At 43.1% G+C, this 12340-nt stretch overlaps 1 protein-coding gene across 3 annotated transcripts in view; it reads right to left on the bottom strand.

Moving 5' to 3' along the window:
- Positions 1-12340, bottom strand: part of FLRT2 (fibronectin leucine rich transmembrane protein 2) — a 101554-nt gene that overhangs the window by 43697 nt on the left and 45517 nt on the right. Inside the window, exons 2-3 of one of the 3 annotated variants that reach the window (XM_084967048.1) lie at positions 10376-10534; positions 7502-8373 (exon numbers count right to left, since the gene is read on the bottom strand). The exons of 1 other annotated variant lie outside the window; for it this stretch is intronic. The gene's annotated coding sequence lies outside the window, so the exon portion shown is untranslated. The remainder of the gene's footprint in view (positions 1-7501; positions 8374-10375; positions 10535-12340) is intronic. One more of the 3 variants, XM_084967049.1, reaches the window with a different exon arrangement.

The raw sequence follows: 12340 nt of genomic DNA, 5'->3' as shown, positions 1-12340 counted from the left end.
CAATATTGTACAACAGATCTCTTACTCATTTTGCATAACTGAAACTCTAGGCTCCTTCATTAACATCAGTGTTATCAATACAGTAGGCAGAACAGATAAACGCAAGCTCCACAGCCTCTGGAGTTGAAGCTGGGCTCCACTGTTAAAGGCTGTGTGATGTGTGGGCAAGTTACTTGACCTCTCTGTGCTTCATCTTCCTCTTCTGTAAAAAGAATCAAATCATATACGTACATATATATAGGTACACACATACATATATAGGTATACATTTATATATATATATATATGTTAACTAGCACATATGTGTATACACGTATTAACTACGTATGTGTGTATGGCATGTAGAACCCATGCAAAGAAGATAAACAACGTAAAAATATTTGTAATCATTATCACTGACTACCAGTGGGGCTGAAGCACTGGCACCCTGAAGAACATCAAGAAAGGAAAATGAATTTCATTCATATTTGTCAGTTATTCCTCAATAAAAGTGTGTGTGGGGGGGAAATGTACCCACCCATCATCCTTGGTTTGCCAGCTCTTCACCTAGACCTTGCGGCAGGTTCCAGAACAAGATGGAATTGTCAAATTTCTTACAATTTAGATAAATCTAGAATGAAGAAAATAAACTTCATCCATCCTCAATCTCAACAAACTTTTATGTTTCAGAATCCAGAGGCTTATAACATATTAATCTGACACTTAATAAAATACCCACCATACATACTCTCATGCATTTATCTCTCACACGCGCACACACATACACACACACACACACACACACACACACGCAATGATTCTCTCTGTGTACTGAGATTATAACTGATGGCTATTTTACTCTTTACTTTTGGAGTTTCCAAATTGTCTACAAATAAGCTCACCTTGCACCTGTAATCAGAAATAAAAAGGTTCTCATTTTCCAGATGGGGATAATTTTAGGATTCTCATTTTAACTGAACATGGTTGAGCCTCCTTTGAGTGGGGAGGGCAGTGTTAACAGACTGATAATACAAATATTGCCCTGAAAAATGACCATCTGCATAAACCAAGAAGTAAAAAGAGTAAGAGAAATGGAACATTTGAGTAACATCTTGCGCTTTCAACTCAGTCAGGCCTGAGGAGGGTGTCTTGGAAAGGCTGACAGGCTGAAGATGCTTATTGAGTGTTGATGACAGATAACTTGACAAGCATTATCCCCCTCAATCGCATCTCCACTTGGAGCTAGATATTGGACCACCATTTTACAAATATGGAAACCAGGGTTCAAGGTCACACCCGCCATCGGCGGCCATGGTTAGAAGGCTAACCACATTACCTGGCTCTAAGTTACATACCCTTCCACCTCGCACAGAGGCCCTCATTTGCCTCTGGCCTTTCCTCAGCCCTCTCAAATCTTCACTCATTGCCTCTACCAAGCTCCCCCTTAAGCCCAGCCCCTGCCCTGCTTTATTGGATGCTGCCCTATTTGCAAGGACAAGTTAGCAGGAGTACAAAAGCCTCATATAGCTCCCACACAGAAGGCCTGCCTAAGGTAGGGCCAGGGAGGGCTGAACTGCTCCCCGCCCCCACCCCCACCCTCCATATCCTCTCCCAGACGTGCAGCTGCAGGCATGCACACCGACTTTGCAAAGCTCATAAAGCAGCTTTCAGCACCACTCAGAGCCCTGGGTCAGCAGGCATCTGCGGCGGAGGCCAGCTCCCACACAGTAAGTGATTCTCTGCTGAACCCAGGCAGGACTGCACGGGAGCCCAGAGAAGAATGTCTGTCCCCTGTGGCTCTGGAGGGCATATTGTCCTGCCTTGAAAGACAGGAAGGAGAGAGAGAGCTGCAGAAACGTCTAAGGAAGAACCTCCAAGTCTGACTGTGTCCAGTCAACCTAGGCACAGAATGGCTGCTGCTTGGCAGAAATACAAAATTAAGACATCATAAAAAAGGCCTTTCATGACTTTAATTGGCCCCCACATTTTTCTCATTGATACCTTCAGCTTATTTTTTCGAGTAATTTCTCCTACTTATTATTTAAAGAAGGCAATGAGTGCTGTGCCCTAAGTCAATACACCATAAGGCCTGGTACATCGTTCCTAAAAGCCATTTCCTAGTTCTATGCAAATACTAATCAAGGCTTGAATTTTGTGAGGCAAGTAGCTGAAGAGCCCTAGTTCACCAGTGCTTAAATACAGAGGTTAACACAATGGAGCAATTTAATCAGAGTCTTCCTAAGACTGAAAGCTTGCAGGTAAAGAGGAAGGACAGCCCACATTCCTGGAGTGATAAATAAATAAATCCTTATTGCAGGGATAAAGACAAACCAGGGCACTCCAGGAGCCCATCCATCACAAAAAAAAAAAAAAAAAAAAAAAAAAAAAAAAAATGCCAATCACCTCCTGTTCTTAAAACATCCAGAGAGCCTTTGTCACATTCTGATTAGCTTAGAAAAGGCTCATTTTTCTCTTCCTTCTCCCTGATTCTTCAGGAGGTGGCTGGGACCAGAGGAGTACAATCAACATGCCTCGTGCCTGTTTTATAAAGTAAGTTATGTTTTCCTCCTTGAACAATGCCTTCAGGAAATAGTCTTTAAGTGAGCCAGGAGCTCAGATCCTGACTTTATTCTGGAGGCCCCCTGGGATGTGTTTGGAGCTTCTCCCCTCAGCATTTACTGCCCGATACTGGGTGTACAGAGGGCTTCAAGCTGAAGTTGCCAAAATGGGGGTGTTCCACTCCCCCAAATTCATTGCTTTAGCCCACATTTGAATCCTCTTCCTGGGACAGAGTGCCCCTCCATTGCTCCATGGGTTAACTCCTTGAGGGCCACTATCGGAGAACTCTGCCCACTCCAGTCTTCGCACAGCAAGGATTTCAAATGGTGTATTTCTTTAGCAGTTACTGTTGTGGCCCAGAGGAAGTGAATCCTACTCGACTCGTATCCACGAGGATGTGGGTTCAAACTCTGGCCTTGCTCGGTGGGTCAGGGATCTGGCATTGTGCTGTGAGCTGTGGTATAGGTCACAGACGCAGCTCAGATCCCACGTTGCTGTGGCTGTGGTGCAGGCCAGCAATTGTTGCTCTGATTGGACTCCTAACCTGGAAACTTCCACATGCTGTGGGTGTGGCCCTAAAAAGGAAAAAAAAAAAAGTATTTGAGTTTTGATTTAACACAATGGACAGATTCTTTCTCACTACCTCTGCTTCTTTAAGTAGTAAGACAAACAAAATGAAACGAATTAAAATTAATTTCCAATAAATAAACATCCCTGAAGTATTTCCTCCTGGAATTACTGGGACAGTCTAACCTTCAGAGCTGATCCCTCCCAGCAATTTTCAGAATCTTAGAGAGATTATCGTTCAATGATTTTCTGCACACAGTTCCTAGAGCCTGAACCCTTCACAAGGACAACTTCATTCCTCACGTGGGCGTTTTCTCTGGGTTTTCTTTCAGATGGTTCCCTACTTTCAATAAGGTAGGGAGAGGGGAGGAGGGAAGAAGCTTAGCTTTTTTGACATCCGAGGTTGGGCACTGAAACAATGTGCAACTGTTATTGTGACAAAGTATGCAGAATATGATGGAAATATACACTAAAGCAATAAAATGTATCTAACATACACAGACCCCTATAAAAGGATGTCCTTTTTCATAGCTATTACTTAACTTCTCTCAGAATTAGGTGCTTTCACCCCATGTTCATAAAAACATCTATGAAATTAACACAACTTTGTAAGTCAACTATATTCCAATAAAACTAAAAAAAAAAATAGGAGTTCCTGTTGTGGTGCAGTGGAAATGAATCCGACTAAGAACCATGAGGTTGTGGGTTCGACCCCTGGCCTTGCTCAGTGGGTTAAGGCTCCGGCATTGCCGTGAGCTGTGGTGTGGGTCACAGGCATGGCTCGGATCCAGCGTTGCTGTGGCTGTGGCACAGGCTGGCAGCCGCAGATCCAGTTGAACCCCTAGCCTGGGACTCTCCATATGACACGAGAGGGCCCTAAAAAATAAATAAATAAATAGAAATAAATAAAAATTAAAAAATAAAAACAGCTAGACTGCATTGAGCACTTTCTTTGAAGGACAAATTTAGGCAGAACTCTCACATGTAATGCCCACGAGGACAGCATAAGATAGGACTAAGTATCATCTCCTTTCTACGTATCCTAGTAATGATTATAACAACAGCTATGATTTATCTGCTGAGTGCCGAACTACGTGTTAGACATCTTACTTAAGATATTTTCATTTAATTTGTGCAGTAGCATTACAACTTGGTTCTCTTGTCACTCGCATTGCACCGAGGAAGGAACTGAGCCCACGGAGGTTAGATAATTAACCAAGATCAATACTAATAAGTGCCAACATTTCAATCCAGGTTGAGCTTATTCTGTACTTCTCAACCACTTCGCTACGCTGCCTCAAACAACATAAAGGCCACTGAAAATGGAGCGGGGCTAAGACGACCTCTCTAAGTCTGTCTCCCTCCTCCTTATCTCCCCAACTCAAGCTTTCTTCACCTTCATAGAGGTTCTTAAATCAAAACAAACTGTGATGACCCTGGACACACGCACGTCACATAACCATAAGGCCAGGTTGTATATGTATTCAAAAAAGGCTCATCTTGCTGTTGAACAGAATTTCAAAACTCATTTTTTCGCTTTATCACCGCTAGCCTGTAGATCTTCATCAGAGCCTAAGCAGCATATCCTAAATCTGGCACCTCACATAGAGCATGGGATGGTAGCTGTCACTAAGTAAATATACTCCATTGTTAGAGTTACTGAGTTACAGTGCCCTCTTTTATTTTTTTTATTTTTTATTTTTTTAGTGGCCGCACCCATGGGATATGGAAATTCCCAAGTGCCAGGGACTGATCTGAACAGCGGTGGCTCCTCTAACCCACTGCACCAGCTGGGGATCAAACCTGTGCCTCCGCAGTGACCCAAGCCATTACAATCGGATTTATTATTATCATCATCATCATCATTAAAATATAGCTGATTTAACAATGCTGTGCCAATTTCTGCTGTAAAGTGACCCAGTCATACAGATACATCCATATTTTAACTCATAGTATATTCCTTCATGTTCTATACTAAGTGATTGGATATAGTTCGGGAGGACCTCATTGCTTATCCATTCTACATCTACTCACCCCAAACTCCCAGTCCATCCCACTTCCTCCTCCCTCCCCGCTGGCAACCACAAGTCTGTTTTCTATGCCTGTGAGTCTGTTCCTTAACCCACTATGCTGCAGTGGGAACTCCAAATAGCTTCTTCTTTAAGATGGCAGAGAAATTTCTTTTTGTACAATTTAGAAACATGAAAGCTTAGATTCATAAAAAGAATGATCAAACAAATATCTAAGATTAGTCTTTCCTCCAGTGCTGGTGCTCTTTCCACTATCGGATTGGATCAATACTGCTTCCCACTTGCCATATTTCCCCCCCCGCGCCGCCCCAAGAAAAAGCAGGCAATGTACATGACGAATGCCATGGAAAGAAAAGCATGCCCCTCACAAGGAAACACTTCGGTTAAAGCCAAAGTGCCTCTGTGTCCACAGGTATAGCTGTCCTCCTTAACCAAGGCCTCATCCCTTCAAAGGCTATGACCCCAAATTGAAATGAAATGACAGGAACTTATTTGTCACACATCCTAATTGGAGACAAGATATGGGCAAACAACACTGCAGACTGACCCCAAATACAAGTTTTTTGTTTTGTTTTTTTTTTGTCTTTTTGCCTTTTCCAGGGCCGCTTCCCATGGCATATGGAGGTTCCCAGGCTAGGGGTCGTATCGGGGCTGTAGTCTCCAGCCTACACCACAGCCACAACAACGCCAGATCCGAGCCGCGTCTGCAACCTACACCACAGCTCACGGCAACGCCGGATCATTAACCCACTGAGCAAGGCGTTAACCCACTGAGCAAGGCCAGGGATCGAACCTGCAACCTCATGGTTCCTAGTCGGATTCGGTAACCACTGTGCCACGACGGGAACTCCCCAAATACAAGATCTTTTCTCCTTCAAGGGAAATGTGGCAATGGAACTTTTGGACACTATCCTCAAACCTGCACCCTCCCAAACACACACATTTTTTTTCTGAATAAAAATCAAGAATTTCATTATTTTTAAAATCTATTTCTATAAATTTAAAAATAATGGCTATTGTAAAGCAAACTTTATAAAATATATGTAATGTCACCACTGCACAAGGAGACTCCTCAACCTTTCGCTGGAGAAGAAAATGAAGCCTTCATCCTGGGGTCAATCTTCAAGGCTAACGTTACCATGAATGCCCACTCTAAACCAAGGGTGAGAACAACCGCCATGTTGTTCCAAGAAGTGGAGACGTGGTAGAATTTTCTAAACCCTTTGAACTAGGATTCAATGGTACTGTCAAACTATTGTTTTCCTTTCTTTGACCACAAAATATAGAGGCCAGTCTTCCCTGGGGGTAAGTGGCATCCTATAATGAGCCAAGTGAAGCCACGAGCTTGTCATTCAAAGCACTGCCTGCTCTGTTCTAGAATCCTGGAATAATCCATGACGGCTGCAGCGGCCTCCGGACCATCTCCAAACAAATGGAAAGCTGATTTGCATAAGCCTCATTTCCATTTTATTCATCCCCTGCCCAAATCTAGATCAGAATGGTTAACATCATCCCCACTGTGGGAGGTCTCCTGAATTTAAAGGGCACTTGTGGTCAAGGATTAGAAGGCCTGGGTTCCAGAGTTTATATTTGAAATGAAAAGCAGAAACAGGAGAAAGCCTGTTGCAAGATACAGGGTGTGAAAAACAAAAGCAGCTGAAGCAGAAACGTGGAAGAAAGCAGAACCATTGCTATGGTCTTCCATTTCTACTGGTGAGCTGGCAAGTACCACTTAGGGACGCATAAGACGTACACCAGAAACTTTCCCTGCCTTTCCGCATGTAATTGTGTTTTACTCCAGAGGAAAAAGAAAATCAAAAGGCAGGAGGTTTGCTCAATGCTAAACATCCTCTAAGCAGCAGAAGCAAAATTCAAATGTAGTGTCTGACCACACAGCCCCATTTCTTCCCCCACCACCTCAGGTGACCTCCTTCTGTGGACCTACTGTTTTCAGACATTAGCCCCAAATACAACAGGAATGGATCCTAACAAGCATAAACAAAAACTTCAGTGATTCACTTGGTATTTGAATGTGTTCTTCTCCTGGATCATGAAACAGACAGAAACACACTGTTAACTTAAACAAAATTCTATTTAGGTACATGAGCCAGATTTTTCGGGCTGTGTAGATATTATTTTCCAAGAATAAATCAGTTCCATGTTATAATAAACATACACACACACATACAAAGATGAATGCACATATTTCTGCCGTAAACACAACCCATTAGAAGGAGAAAATGAAATTACTTTTGAAAACCCTGCACAAATCCTGCCACTCCAACACTATCTTCCTCGGCTCATTAATTCTGGCCTAAATTTGCTACTGTCAGGCAAAGCAGGCACACTGTCCAGCAGACACCCACCTGCTATTAGGCTGAATGTGCCTGGCATCTTGACATTCTATTGATTCCAATCCAAAGCTTATGTAAAAAAGGCAGCGCAGAGTCCAAAAAGGAATTTTAGCCACAAATACTTTGGGAGAAATCCAAACAACTAAAAACAGAAAGAAAGACAAGATGCAAATCTGAGTGATGAAACGGAGACAACCCAGACCAGACTGGTGGATGTTCAAGGACGAATCTACAGGGGACCCAGGCATCCTTTTCAATGCCTACTGGTTTTAGGAAATCCCAACGGGAGACATATACATTGAATAACCACCCTCCACTAATCCGGCATGTCGCTATTGATGCATATTTACACAACAAGATTCATTATTACTCCAGTGGTGTTACTTTCAAAGAGAACTCTGTCCATTTTTATCCTCTACAGCCCTATCTATACATATTCAACAGAAATGTACTGTGCCATAAATAGGATCCTGATAACGACAAAGGTTCGATGAACTGAAAACTACATAAAGGGCTTAAGAATACTACATCCTTCAGTCTTCCAAACAACCTCGTGAGCTAAGAGTTTCATTTCCATTTTACAGATAAGGAAAATTGAGGTTCTGAGAGGTAACTTTCTCCAAGGAGCTGGAAAATGAGATACGAGGGAAGAGCGAGCCTCAGGATTCATTTATACACTTTCTGATACCTCCCAGCTTTCCTCCCCTCCTGAAAAAACCTAAGCCTACATGGAATGGGTGTCCTTCCAATTTCCAAGTCCTGGCACGAGTGGCTTGGGTGGCAGCTGCTGGTTACAGTCAACTCTGCATAAACAGGCTGACTCTGGTGGTGTTCTTCAAACCCAGGAATAATTCTGTCTTTGCTTTCGCCAAGAGAAGATACGCCTTTCAAAATAAAAGTAAATATGTATTTTAGAAAGACAGAGAAGGAGAAACCTGGAATTGCAGGGAGCAACATGGATTTCAGCCGGCCCTCATTCCTCCCCTCCACCTCCCTGCTCCCATCAGCCACTGTATAGCATCCTCTGACTTCAAAGGCGGCTGGGGTGGGAGGGGGAAGCAAGAGGTTCACTCAGGCCAGCTGGAAGGGGGACCTTATTCCTCGGGAAGGTGGAGGAGTGGAGAGTCACTTCAGAGGTTGGTCAGCTCAAAAAAAAAAAAAAAAAAAAAAAAGAAAAGAAAAAGAAAAAAAAAGAATTCAAAGTGTTTCCAAAAGTTGATTTCTATCAAGGCTGCCAGGGCAGATCAAAAGGGAAGAGATTCCAACTGGGAGGGATGTGTTTCTGCTATTCAGATTCCAGGTTTGCAAGAAGATCCCAGGTATCGGAGAGCGAGACTGGATTTAGGGGGCAAGGATGGCTGTCCAGATGTCACTGAGACTCAATTTATTCCCGCAATGGCAAGGCAGCCGTAGGTCACCCTCCAATAAAGCTGTCTGTGATTTTGAGCATGTCAATAACCTGAAGTGATACTTGCAAAAGAATGCTCCTGTATTGCTGTATTGAGCTATATAAACTAAAGAGGTGAAAGAGCCAAAAACTTTCTTAAAACAGTTTGCTACATTCCTCAACCCTCACGTTCCCCGACTTTGCTGCAGCATCTATTTTCTTTGTTCCTGACCGGGGCTGGAGGCTCTGCCTGGAAGTCAGGCCAATGCCTCCCTCCTTCCCTTCAGCTCTGCCTCTGATTTACAAGGTGACTTCTTAGAGACAGCCACTTAGCCATCCATTCTTGGTTTATCATCCATCGGTTATCCTTGTTACTGCTGCCATTATTATTCAAAATGATTATGGACTTATAAAGATGTTCTCATCTGATAATAATGTTTGCAATATGCTTTTACACTGCCTAGTTAACACGGCGTGCCTGTGGATTTTTTTTTTTTTTTTTCCTGGCATAAATCACAAAAGCTGCTGTAGTGGAATGTTTTAGGAGCTTTCTGGTTACACATAGAATGGAAGGGAAAAAGAAATAGATGCCCATGTATATATATTTTTTTTAATGAACAAATTGGTGTGCTTTTGTGTATAGATAAAATAGGCAACACCACAAGCGATATTCAAACTCTCTGGCCCTTTCCTCCTCAACTCACAGTGTGACAAACTCTCTCAGGGCAGTGGTTGCCATTTTTGCTGAGAAAAGGCACAAGTCTGTCCTTGACCATCTCAGCCAAGTCCTGTTGACAGCAGTCGATATAGAACATGCATACTGAAGGCAGGGCACGGTCCTCAGAGGCTAATAAACTGAAAAATGGTACCCTGGCTAGAAAGCAGAATCTCAACGGGGAGCGCGGCTGCAGAGAATTAATAAAAATCTGTACATCTCTTTTTAAAGACAGCAGCACTGGGCTTGTGACTAGAATTCTCCTCTCCATGCACTGACTCCCCTTAATGTCAACAGGAGTTCTGTAAGAGCATTGCAGGAGAAAATGGATTCATACGTCATTTAAAATGAATCATTTCACTTCCTCTCCTCCCTTTTTATACCTATTGACAAAATATAAAAATACATTTTAAAAGAATCGATTCAGCTTTGTAGTTTTCTACACCAACAGCAAAAGGAGACAGCAGATTCAAGAGCCTTTGAATAATTATTTAAATGGGGTCACCCACAACGGCATTCCACAGGCCTCAGATTTGCCAGACCCAAATGAAAAACAGGCAATGTGTTACAAATCGCTCCTTATTTATTTTGAGATTTGAGTTTCCATTTTATTTTTAACAAGAGCTTCGCAGTTCACTGACAAATGTCCTGAGCTATATTTAGAGGCATAACTGTATTTAAGATCAGGAGCTCACATGGACAGAGCTGGCTTTTCATTTTTTCTAGACAGACATATAAAACATGCGGGCATTGTGTGAATTTCGTGTCAAGGATTCGGACTGACCGTCAGCAGCTCTCTCTGAGCAGTGTGTCAGTGCTCCTGGAGGTATATCTGGAACATTCTGGAAGGCTGTCGATGATGCCCTTTCTCAGATGCAAAAGTATTTCTACCATCAAGCAAGCAATTAGTTTGAATATGGAGAGCTGCAAATCTGAAATGCATCTGGAAACAAAACCAATACATGACTTGTTAGCGTACTTGCAAAAGGTACAAGCTGTTTGTGCTGCCATTGCTTTAGGAATTTGGTTTTCAGAAGTTAGAAAACACAGTCTTTGGTCTTCCTGGAAAGAATGCTAGAGGCTATATGCTGATTATTTTTCAAAGAAAGAAAAGAAGGTGTTGAAAGCTTTTAATAACATGGAATATTCTGAGTTTGCAAGCACTGAACCCAAAACAATGATAATGTTTTAGCACTTTCTAAATGTAAGGCACTCTCTCTGCTGTTGGGAAACAGTAAATACTTTTAGACAAATTATAACATCCCTGCCTCTATGCCCAAATAGAGGAAAACAGCCAAATACTTTGAGGCATTCGAAGCCACGGTGAGGAAAATACATGCTTTTGTCCCCAAAGGAAAAGAAGAAAATACAGATAATTCACACAGCAGCAAATCTGAAAGCAATCCGGATGACTGAGGGTTTGGTCATGAGTTTCTGAGACTGCCTCTCACAGCCAGAGTTTCAAATACAGCCCAGATTGCAAGAAAAAAGATCAGTTTAGCTCAAGATTGGTCACTGGTGACCTCAGTGGTAGATTATTAATCAGAGGAAGCTCAGAGTATAAATACACAGGGTCGTGAATAATCACTTAAAGCCTCGGTGCAATAAGCGTTCTTGCCAAGTCTCGAATATGCCCTCGCAAATAGTTTTCCAGGCAAGAGAGAATTAAGGTTTGCTGAACTCCTTGAAAGCCATGTCCCTCCCAGACACTGTGCTAAGCCCTTAACATATATTACTGGCTTTAATCTTCTGGCTAGCCCCGCCAAGTAGTGGTATTATCACTGCTTTACAGATGAACAATTTGACGCTCCAAAGTACAGGCGCTTAGCAGCGGAACTATGACTAGAAGGTGGCTCACGTGGAACAAAGGAGGCCTCATTCTGTCTTCCCTCCTGCACCCGCTCGCTCTCTGCAGCTCTTAGAGAGGCTTGAAATTGCTGCTGCAAGTCGTTCATTCATTAGCCCGTCTGCCCTGTGGGAAGAAGTATAGTCTGGGGTATGGTTTTCCATACAGGCTGTAAACTCTGGTTCAAAGCCTCAGGAATCCAAAGTGTTCATCTCTCTTTGCTCCATTTAGCTACCCTTTGCAGGGGATTTGCCATGCTGGAGCCGGAGGTGTCTGTCCCATCCCAGGGCGGAGAACTTTCATTTCCCCACCTGTGGCCTAACTTACACATGCTTAACAAAAAAAAGGTGAATCAATCTGAAGACACATTCCTTTCTTAAGCTGCAGAACCCTTCTGTCCATTCTGAAATAATGTTTTGAGGGGGACACAGAGATATTGGCATATATTTGTTGAACTTGAAGAAGTACTTCAATAAGAATAAATGGTTGGAGCTCCCGTTGTGGCTCAGTGGGTGAAGGACCCGATGTTGTCTATATGAGGAGGCGGGTTTGATCCCTGGCCTCACTCAGTGGGTTAGGGAAGCAGTGTTGCTGCGAGCTGTGGGGCAGGTCACAGATGCGGCTCGGATCCGGTGTTGGTGGTGCTGTGGCTGTGGCGAAGCCTGCAGCTACAGCTCTGTCTTGACCCCTGGCCTGCTTTCTTCCATATGCCATGGGTTTGGCTATAAAAAGAAAAAGAATAAACTGTCATCAATCCCAGAAAGTGGGAAATGGGGTTCTAAATCACAGAATCCCTGGTTCTACCCACGCGCACTCTGCTCCAAGGTACCCAGAAATAGCAGATGTACCCACTCAATATGGACCTCAGGCTGTTTAGACCCAAGGACTGTGTAGGATCATTTG

The sequence above is a fragment of the Sus scrofa genome, chromosome 7, assembly GCF_054392235.1.
Source record: "Sus scrofa isolate SSC_HxYL_T2T_F1_AM1 chromosome 7, Sscrofa_HxYL_maternal_Yorkshire_Landrace_v2.0, whole genome shotgun sequence".
Taxonomy (NCBI): domain Eukaryota; kingdom Metazoa; phylum Chordata; class Mammalia; order Artiodactyla; family Suidae; genus Sus; species Sus scrofa.
Note: the sequence above shows the minus strand (reverse complement) of the source record. Positions and strands in the feature narration are given on the sequence as shown.